The sequence below is a fragment of the Galeopterus variegatus genome, unplaced genomic scaffold (genome assembly GCF_000696425.1).
Source record: "Galeopterus variegatus unplaced genomic scaffold, G_variegatus-3.0.2 Scaffold9449, whole genome shotgun sequence".
NCBI classification, from domain to species: domain Eukaryota; kingdom Metazoa; phylum Chordata; class Mammalia; order Dermoptera; family Cynocephalidae; genus Galeopterus; species Galeopterus variegatus.
The window spans coordinates 30,645-41,817 of NW_007735560.1; the positions used below are offsets into that span (position 1 = coordinate 30,645).

Here is an 11,173-nt window from a genome sequence, read left to right on the forward strand (position 1 = left end):
ATATATATATATATATATGTGTGTGTGTGTGTGTGTATGTATATATAAGTTAAAGAATAATTTTGTTCCATCTTCGTTAAAATTAAAATTAAAGTATAGGTCACATGTTCTTTAAAGTCCTAGTTTATTTATTATTCAAAGGGATAAGGAAGACTAAATGGAGTGGCTACATTTGGTAGTGTGGAGAACACAATGGAGGAAGAACTTTAAGCCAAGGGGAGTAAAGATTTTCCTTTAACTTTGAATCAACACATGATCTGTCTCTTGTAAATATAACTACAGTTTCCATTGTATGTTTGGTTTTTAATGGTTGAGAGGGCCTGTAATATGAAATTTTTAACTACAAAGGCTGTAGTCTGTAACCTCAGTGTTTAAATTTATTGCAGCAACTATACTTTAAATATTTCTTATAGAAATGTGTTTATATTTCTAAAGTTAAAAACGGTAGAACTTCAAATTTGTCATAGGAAAGTACATTTGATAAACGACATCGTGATAACAAACCCATTTCCCGTTACCTCGCTGGCCTTATTACCGTTTGCTTCAACATAAACATTCTCGCCTGTTAGAAAAATGTATAGACTTATAATCTGAGTTATTTTCCTACTTGTGTGTTGTTCAAATAAAATAAATGCTGTTTACAGATGCTGTCTTTCTTCACTAACGAAAGGAAAAAATATTAGTTTTTCCATGTAACTCAGAGATGAAAAGCAAAAAGAAAAAAGTACAAAACACCTTAATTTAAAAGTTGGACGTTAGTCATGTTTGTTCCTAGACCTGCCACTGGGAAGTGTTCACTGTTTCCGTCTACAATTCAAGTTCTGACTTACTATCATTGCACACTGGATCCTATTTCACCCTCCTTTGACATTTCTGTCTTTTCTCTTCAGCCCCCTTACTTCCTACATCCAAAATATCTTGGCATTTCTTAAAAGGCGATTCATAAGTACAGACCTTACTCACACTGGGTATTATCAGATTGGCGTGTGTGTGTGTATGTCTACACACCCAATCTGATGGGAAAGGGTCTGATATATCAATATTTTTTTTAATTGTGGTAAAATACACATAGAATCTTTAGCATTTTAACCATATGTAAATGTGAAATTCAGAGGCATTAAATACCTTCATATTATTGTGTAAACCTCATCAGTGTCTTAGTATGTTTGGATTGCTAAAACAAAATACTTTAGACCAGTTCATTTATAGCAACAGAAATTTATTGCTCACAGTTCTGGAAGCTGGAAGTCCCAGATGAAGGTACCAGCAGATTCGGTGTCTGGTAAGGGCTCTTCCTCATGATGGCACCTTCTCTGTATTTTCACGTGACAGAAGGGACAAACAGTGTATTCTGACATGGTGGGAGGAGCAAACCGGCTCCCTCAAGCCCTTTTATAAAGGTACGAATCCCATTCATGAGGGATGAGCCCTCATGACCTCATCACCTCCCAAAAGTTTCACCTCTTAATACCACCACCTTGGAAGTCAGGTTTCAACATAGAAACTTTAGATTCTTTTATTTTTTCTGGCCAGTAAGGGGATGGAACCCCAGACTTTGGTGTTAAACATGTGAATTTTAGAGGAACACAAACATTTGGACTGTAGCACTATCTATACCTGTAACTTTAAAAAATTCATTCTTAAACACAAAACTCTGTACCTGATAGCATAGTGCACAGCAGCTAGACAAGAGGCTCTTGAATGTTTTTGCCATAAAGAAATGATAAATGCACGAGGTGACTGATACATTAAATACCCTAGTCTGATTATTATACAACATTATATATGTAACAAAACAGCAGATTGTACCCCATAAATATGTAGCATGAATCAGAATCACCTTCCTTTACTTTTTTTTTTTTTTTGGACCGGTAGCATCCACTTACTGGACAATTCCAGGTTCTTTCCTAATAAGATGCAGCCCGTGGCTTTATTCGGGTATTTCTACAGTCCAGCCAGTTAGGGGAGAAGAAAAGGGAAAGGCAGGCACAACCACAGATGCACATATGTTGGGGGAAATGTACTATAAACCACTTTTTCTTCTTTTTTTTGGTTATAGAAAAAAACTTCGTTTTTTATGTCTTATTCATAAGTAAAAGGGGGATAGAAAAAACTTGTTTTTAATCTGGTATTTATGTACGTCCTCGCATTTCACATGTACAGGTTATTCAAGTAACGGTGCTGTCTACCGAGGCAATACCTAAAAGCCAAAAGAAATACTAGGAAGGAAAAAGTCCTAACAATTGGAAGTTCAAGAAGATACCTTCAGGAGGCTGAGCCACGAGTGGCCAGCAGCATCAGTAGAAGCACACGGTGTGCAGAAAGGTCTTGCCGTTCTTCTTCTCCAAGTCCCGCAGCAGCTCCTCCATCTTGTTGTCCATGTCCTCCTCGAGCTGAAGACACTGGCAGATCTCACAGATGAGGAACGCTCCAAGGGTGGCCTCTTCTTGGTTGTCCTGGATGTCCACGTTGACCACGTGCACTGGCTGGCAGGTCTCCTGTTCTCTGAAAGTCAGATGTTCTACCACCTGGTCGTAGACTCTCTCTTCACACGTGACGATCAGATCAAACACATCGTTGCAGCTCTGGAACCTTTCTGGACGGGGCTTGATTCTTTTATTTCTGTCCAGCATATACAAAATGCCATTCCTTGTATAGAGTTCTTTGTCTTTCCTAAGAAGATCATTGTACATCTGATCATATGTGGTACTGAAATCATAAACATTCGGCTTGTGGGGTGTTGATCCTGGAAGCTTCACGTGAGTTGCTGCTCCAAAGGACCGGACATTGAATCCTCGTTTGCTGAGGACGTTGTGTGCCTCCATGCTCCGATTCTGGTTGCTTGAGCACACCACAGCCACCCTCAGTGGTGACTGCAAGGCGACAGCAGCTGTGTCAGCTCTGTTCAGCTCCAGGACACCCACCGGCTGTAGGTCTTCAGCATGAGCAAATTGGCGGCGGTGGCGGCCGTAAGTCAGATAGGAGGAAGCTGCAGCTGTGGCGCAACACATGGGGACGTGCAACACATGGGGACGCACAGCGGGGCGTCTGCAAGGCGCCAGGAAGTCCTCCCTGTGTCCCCGAGCACCAGGCCTGAGCCAGAGAGGAGGCTCCGCCCCTCGGGCTTCCAGGCCAGCTCCCTGCAGTCTGTTCATGTGCTGCCTGCTGGCCAGGCGCCTCGCACCAGCCTCCTGATGTCACAGCGACCTGCGCCAGCGCTGAGTCTCATTCCTGTTGTGGCTGAATAATATTGCCTTATATGTATAGATCACATTTTGTTTATCCATGCATTTGTTGATTTGACACCTTGTTGCTTTCACCTTTTCTCATTTGTGACAACATGAATGAACCTAGAAAGTGTTATGTTTAGTGAGATAAGCCAGGCACAGAAAGAAATAACTGCATAATCTACTTATATTTGGAATCAAGAAAAAATGAACTCATAACAGCAGAGGGTAGAATGGTGGTTACTAGGGACTAAGAAAGGGCAGGGCATGGGGAGATGATGGTTAAAGGGTACAAAACTTTAGTTAGGCAAGAAGAACAAGTTCTGCAGATCTATTGTACAGTATGGTGACTATAGTTAATGATACTGTATTTTATACTTGAAAATTGCTGAGTACATCTTAAATGTTCTCACCATTAAAAATGGTAAGTATGTGAGGTGATGGATATGTTAATTATCTTGATTAATCATTCCCCAATGTACACATATATTAAAACATTATGTTGTATACCATAAATATATATAATTTTTATTTTATACTTTAAAAAATATATAAATAGGCCAATAACCAAGTATAAAGGAAGAAATCTCTAACTATTATTGTAGAACTGTGTATTTCTCCCTTCAGTTCTGCCAGTTTTTTGCTCCGTATATTTTGGGGCTCTGTTGTTGTGCACCTGTCTGTTTTTGATGGGTTCACACATTCATCAATATTTAATGTCCTTCTTTGTCTCTGAAAGTCCTTAACTTGAAGTTTATTTTTTCTGATATTAGTATACCCATGGAATATGTTTCTGCATCCTTTCACTTTCAACCTATTTGTCTTTGAATGTACGGAGTATCTTGTGGACACCATATAGTTGGATCATTTTTCAATCCAGTCTGCCTATTTTTTCCATTCTACCCTTTAAAGGTGTTTTAGTTCACTTACATGTACAGTAGTTACTGATAAAGACATACTTACTTCTACTGTTTTACTATTGGTTTTCTGTAGGTCTTATATCTCTTTGGTTACTCAGTCCCTCCACCACAGCCTTCTTTCATGCTTAATTGATTTTTTGTAATGTACTGTTTTGATTCCCTTTAAATTTCCATTATCATTATCATGACTTTTGCAAGAATCATTTTATTATAATCACCAACACCACCACCATTATCCTTATGTTTATTATTACCATTTTCTTTTTCTAAATTAATTTACTTATTTTAATTGGCCCATTGCAATTGTACATGCTTATGGGATACAATCCGATGGGTTTTTTTAAATCTTCAAATTTAAATTTATTAAGACATTCAGCTATGTCTGTCAGTCTACGTCCAAATTTGCTACTAAAAATTAAGTCACGTACCACATTAGGAATACCGAGTCTGAAAAACACTTTTTGAGCCAGCCTATTGTATAAACAAATGACTAGTTTCTTTTCATATCAAAATTCCCATAAAAAATTACATTCCACCTCCCCAGTTCTACCTGTAGTCACGATGAATGTAAAAATTTAAATATGACACATCCTTGTCAAAAATGGTTGCAAAGTCTATTAACAGGTTTAAAAGTGGCATTTGCAGAGTGTGATCATACAGTTATGTACTTACTGCCAAAGTGAAAATATCGTCATGACTTAACATTGTTTTGGTTCAGCTGCGAGAGTTAAATATTACATAGGATTGAAAAGTACACTCAGGGCCTTCATCGGTGACCTAAAGCCCTTCCCACTAAGGTCTCCTTCACTAAAGCGGACTCCAAAGTGTTCATTAGAGAGTTTTAGTTTACTTCACAGAGCCAGTGAGGTATACAAAATATTTTAAAAGTTTCATATATATCAAAATATTGAAGATTCTGTCATACAGTTCCAGAGTCTCGGGTTACATGAATGCACTCGCAAGGGCCTGGTGCCCACCCACCCCTCCCCTTAAGCACATATAAAGTATGAGTGTGTTCTGATCTTTGAATGCAATCAATGCTTCTACATCTTTGATTTCACTTAAGTGCTGTACAAAACTCAATCACCTGGCTGAGTTCCAATTAACTGAGGGAAAAGGGAATGGAGAAATGGGCTAATCACTACTCACACTTTATAAGAAGAATGATCCTGTCCCCATAGAAAGTGAAATATCAGCTCCACTTCTGCTTGCTTCTTCCCCTGCTGTCTTTATGCTCTTTATCCTCATTTCCTTAGCCCCGTTTAAACATTCAAATCTAATTTTATTTATCCTTCACAAATCAGGGGCAGTTTCTGAAGTTGCTGAGGTTGAGTTTTCTTGGCAAACCTCTACAAAACATCAACACAGAATATATAAATACATTTTGCTTAGCACACATTGCAGAATTTCTCCTACAATGTCAGGGGATGAAAGCAGGTTGTCTCCACTGAGAGTACTTCCTGCATTAAAATCCTTGGAATGTCAGTTTCTTGCCTAATCATTTCTTACATTCATTCCTCAAATCTGAGCAGGAATCTGTTTTGAGTTCTTCTACAGGGAATCAAAGCATCATTCCCGCTTCTTTTCATTGGCTAACTCAACAGGATGTGCTTCCTCTTTTGCACTTATGAGGATCTTGTTTGGGGTCAATAGCCCCTTCCTGGCTATCTGATCTTCTGGCACCGCACCTATTATTGTCCCTAGAACCTTCCTGTATCTTCGTCCCTGGAGGCTGCTCTTGTTCTGGGGGGTTCAGTGCCTTCCTGAAGCATGACATTTTGCTCAGCTGCAGCAGGAGGCTGTGGAACTTATTCAGTTCCTAATCCTGGAAGCTGGGAGAAGTTTTTTTTTTTTTTTTTTTTTCCTTTTTGTCTTTTTTCGTGTCCGGCAACGGACCGCAACCCTCAGTGTCGCGCCCGTACCGGACCGGGACCGCAACCCTCCGCGCTGCGCCTGCCCCTTGCTCAGCCAGTGAGCGGAACCGGTCTGTATGTGGGATCCGAACCCTCGGCGGGAGCGCCGCCCCGCTCCCAAGCGGCGCACTGTAGCAGTGCACCACCGGGCTGGCCCATGGGAGGAGTTTTTGAGGTGGCAGTGGCACAGAGGGCAGGTCTTCTGGACATACAGCCATTTCTTAAGACAGCTTACATGGAAAAATGACTGCAAGGCATGATCACAGCAGATTTCATGTCCTGCTAACAGATGGCCCAAATATTGTGTTTCTCAAGCTGCTCTTTTGTAGCAACAGGTAATGATTTAATCTTATTCACAGCATCCATGTGGAGAAGAAAGCTCTCCCACTGAAGCTGGGCCTGAAGCCACACATTACAGTAGGAATAAATGAAGATGATCATTTAGCCTATCACTGTCCATTCTCCCAAGATGGTCTCTGAGACGCCATAAGCCACCACACAGAAACTCCACAAGAAACTCCAGCAGGCAGTAAGTGCCATTTGCGTAGCAGATGATATCATCCGTATTTTCTACTGGCTCTTTTCTGAATTCCTCCACCATCAATAAGACATAAAAAAAGTGTTCCTAGAACTTGAAGAGAGGTGCGATTGCTGCTGGAAATAATAAGAAGAAGCTAAAAGTCCATGTGGGAAAACTGGCAAGTGATATAAGCTGTATAAATCAGTAAAAATAAATGAAGGCTTACGGCATGGAAGTGTTTCCATAAACTCTTGTCTCTAGATGCTACCAGTGCCAAAACAATAGGACCTGCAATTTCTATCATAGACTGAAGGATAGAAGCCACAACAATGAAGAGACGAATACTGAGCAGGAATGCCTGGTGGACAACCTGTAGTTCTATCAGCCCAGTCTGCACCACCAGGATTAACAGCGTTACTCCTTCCATCATGCCCCAATTTATGGCAGGATCATTCACAAAAGCTCAATAACCTTGCATGTAAAACTTGCAGAGTGTCAGAACAACCAAGGCGACAAAAGACACTGTGAAGACCAAACCCACAAGAGAATAAGGAGTGAGGCAACATTCAGCAATATTTGTCAGAAAAAGGAAAAGAAGCCCCTCATGTGACGCAGGCTAATCTCGAATACTGAAATAGGAGTAAATCTGAAGAGCAAATAAGACAAGCCAGAAAAGCACGAAAAGTTCGAGGACTACCAGTTGATTCCACAGGGAGGTTCCCAAGGCTAGAAGGCCATTTACCTCCACAACCTGAACCAATTCTCTGTATGTAGACTTAGCAAGGTTATAAGGTACTAAAAGATTAGACACAAGAAAATAGAGAACTTCCAATCCAGTAAAAATGATAGCAAATTTGTTTATGATAACAATAGTCTCCAGAGGGACAAGGCAGAGTCATGCTAGTGAGGAAGCATGTGAGTTGAAAAGAGCCAGATCTGCTTCGTTTCCATGACACATGAGCATAAAGTACACACCCTCAACTGACCTATTAAGGCTATGGTAAACCGATTCATGGAAAGAGGTTCTAAATACATTGGTCCTTCATAGGTGGACTCCAGCTCACTCCTAACATAGTCCCTGGAGATTTAACGTCCAGCATAAAGTAGGGCAGTCAAAGAATATAGATAAGTCTGGGTCATATGGAAGTTCTTTCTGCAGTTGTTTGAGGAAGCTCCATACCATTTTCCATAAAGACTGCACCATTTTACAGTCCCACCAACAGTGTAGGAGCGTTCCCCTTTCTCAGCATCCTCACTAGCATTTGTTATTCTCAGTCTTTTTGATAATAGCCAGTCTAACTGTGGTGAGATGATATCTCAGTGAGGTTTTGATTTGCATTCCTTGGATGCTGAGTAATGTTGAACATTTTTTCATGTGTCCGTTGGCCATTCTGATATAGTCCTTTGAGAAATGCCTATTCAGCTCCTTTGCCCATTTTTTAATTCGGTTACTTGTTTTTTTACTGTTAAGTTGTTTGAGTTCTTTGTATAGTCCAGATATTAATCCTTTGTCGGATCCATATTTTGCAAATATTTTCTCCCACTCTGTTGTCTTTCATTCTGTTAATTGTTTCTATTGCAGATACAACAGATAGAACTGGCATGTGACCCAGCTATCCCACTGCTGGGCATATACCCAAAAGAATGGAAATTATCATGTTGAAGGGACACCTGTACTTGCATGTTTATTGCAGCACTATTTAAAATAGCCAAGAGTTGGAACCAGCCAAAATGTCCATCATTGGACTAGTGGATAAGGAAAATGTGGTATATGTATACCGTGGAATATTATTCTGCTATAAAAAAGAATGAAATCCTGCCATTTGCAGCAACGTGGATGAACTTAGAGAACATTATGTGAAGTGAAACAAGCCAGACACAGAAAGAGAAATGACACGTGCTCTCACTTATATGTGGGAGCTAATAAAAATAAATAAACAACAAAAAAAGATACAACAATCACAATAATTCATTGAATTTTTTAAGAGAAGAGAAGAGAGCTGAGGTTGCCAAGGGTATAAAGGGAGAGAGGGAGGGGGGAAGGGGCCACGAAAATCGATTCCATTGAATAATGGTAAATAATAATAACAATAATAATAATAATAGTAATAATAATAATATATAAGTAAAGCTGAACCAGATGCTGCCGGGGCATAGTTAGTAGCACAACAATTAAGATATAACCTACATAATGCATATTAAGAGCCAAATACTTATATTGGAAAAGAGGGTTGTCACTGAGGCTACTTCTTTGGATTTGCTGGAAAAAGGAGCTGACATCCCATCCGTACAGAACATCCAACAGCATGATGCTTGGTACCGTCAGGTCCACATTGAACACTGCCTCCAGTTTCTCTTTCCTCTCCAGCCGGGTTTATTTATTTTTTTCCCCCTTGGAGAAGACCTCGGGCCACGGCCTCCCTCCCTGCAGGGCGGTGATGCCGGCGGGAGGGCTCCGAAACTCCCGGTTCTCTCGCCAGCCTTACTGTTGTCCTCAGGCGGCGATGGCGGCGGCGGCGGTGGCAGCGGGGTTCCAGGACAGTGCGGCTCACAGCGGCGGCTCTTCCACGCCGGCCTTGGTTGTTGTGTCTTGGGAGGTGGTGGAGGGAGCGGCGGCGGAATCGGCCGGATGAATGCGGTCACCGCCTGAGCCCCTCAACAGCCTGTGGTGGTGGCGGCGGCTGCCATGGCCTCCTGCGCTCGCTGCTCCCGCCCCGGCGCTCTGCCGCAATCTGATGTTTTGATACACACATATGTTGGTTGCATAATGATCGGATCAGGGTGGCTAATGTAACCGTCTCCTCGTGAACTTATCATTCCTTTGTAGTGAAAACATTCAAAAGCTTCTGTAATATACAAATGTTAACTGTTAACCGTAGTCAATCTACTGTGCAACCGAACACCAGAACTTATTGATCCTAGTTGTGATTTTGCATATGTTGGTCAACCTCTCCCTGTTTTTCCTATCCCCCCCCCCCCCTTCCCGGTCTCTGGTTACCACTGTTGTACTCTCTGCTTCCATAATATCAACCTCTTTTTAACTCTTTTTTTTTTATTCCACATACGAGTGAGATCATGTGGTATTTGGCTTTCTGTGCCTGGCTTACTTCAGTTAACATGATGACCTCCAGGACCATCCATGTTGCTGCACATGACAGAATTTCATTCTTTTTTTTTTTTTTTCTGAATAGTAATCCATTGTGTATAGATAGCACATTTTTAAAAATCCATTAATTTGTTGTACACTTTGGCTGAGTCCTTATCATGGCTATTGTAAACTGTGCTGCAATAAACTAGGGAGCACAGATATATCTTTGACATACTGATTTTGTTTTCTTTGGATGTGTTCCTAGTAGTGGGACTGCTGGATCATATGGTAGTTCTACTTTTAATTTTTTGAGGAACCTTCATACTGTTTTCCATAGTGGCTGTACTAATTTACATTTCCACTGACAGTGTATAAGGGTTCTCCTTTCTCCAAATCTTCCCCAGAATTTGCTATTTTTCTTCTTTTTGATAATAGCCATTTAACTGGGGTGAGATGATACCACATTTTGGTTTTAATTTGCATTTCCCTGATGATTAGTGATATTCAGCATTTTCTCATATACCTGTTGGCCTTTTCTATGCCATCTTTTGAGAAATGTCAATTCAGATCTTTTGCCCACTTTTTAATTGGATTATTTGTTTTGTCGTTGTTTAGTTTTTTGAGTTCTCTATATATCCTGGGCATTAACCCCTTGTCAAACGCATATTTTGCAAATATTTTCTCCCATTCTGAAGGTTGTTGCTTTACTCTGTTGATTGTTTCCTTTGCTGTGCAGAAGCTTTTGAGTTCGATGTAATCTCATTTGTCTATTCTTGCTTTCGTTGCCTATGCTTTTGGGCTCATATTCATAAAGTCCTTGACGAGACCAATGTCATGGAGCATTTTCCCTATGTTTTCTTTGAGCAGTTTCATAGTTTTGAGTCTTATATTTAAGTCTTTCATCCATTTTGAATTGATCTTTGTATATGGTGACAGATAGGCCATAGATTTATTTTTCTGTATGTGGCCATCCAGTTTTCCCAGCACCATTTATTGGAGAGCAATGTCACTATTATTACTAGCATCAACAGCACCAAACATCATCATGAATATCATTACCATCAACATCATCATCATCAACTCCTTCATTGTCATCACCATCATCATGTCCATCATCTACACTGTTACTAGCATAAGCATATCATCACCATCACCATCATTACCAGCATCAACAGCACCAATATCATTTTTAACAACTTTATCATCATCATCATCATCATCATCATTATTCTCATCTTCATCAGCATAAGCATATTCATCACCACCAATACAATAACTGCCATCTTCTTTAATTCCATCATTACACTTACCGCAGTCATCATCATTATCATTATCATCTGTACAACCACCACGGTCACCATCATCTCATCATCAAAACTGTCATCCTCACCACCATTGCTATCATCATCTTCTTAATTATATTGATAACAATTCTGTGACTGGCAGTAATAGTGATGGCTGAATAATAATGAAGTTGATGAGGATGATGGTAGTGATGATAATGG

General features: G+C 40.4%; 2 pseudogenes; both read right to left on the minus strand.

The window, feature by feature from the left end:
• Positions 1 to 2,219: 2,219 nt before the first annotated feature.
• LOC103609302 lies at positions 2,220 to 3,155 on the minus strand (annotated as a pseudogene).
• A 2,561-nt stretch (positions 3,156 to 5,716) lies between these two features.
• LOC103609303 lies at positions 5,717 to 11,064 on the minus strand (annotated as a pseudogene).
• Positions 11,065 to 11,173: the final 109 nt, after the last annotated feature.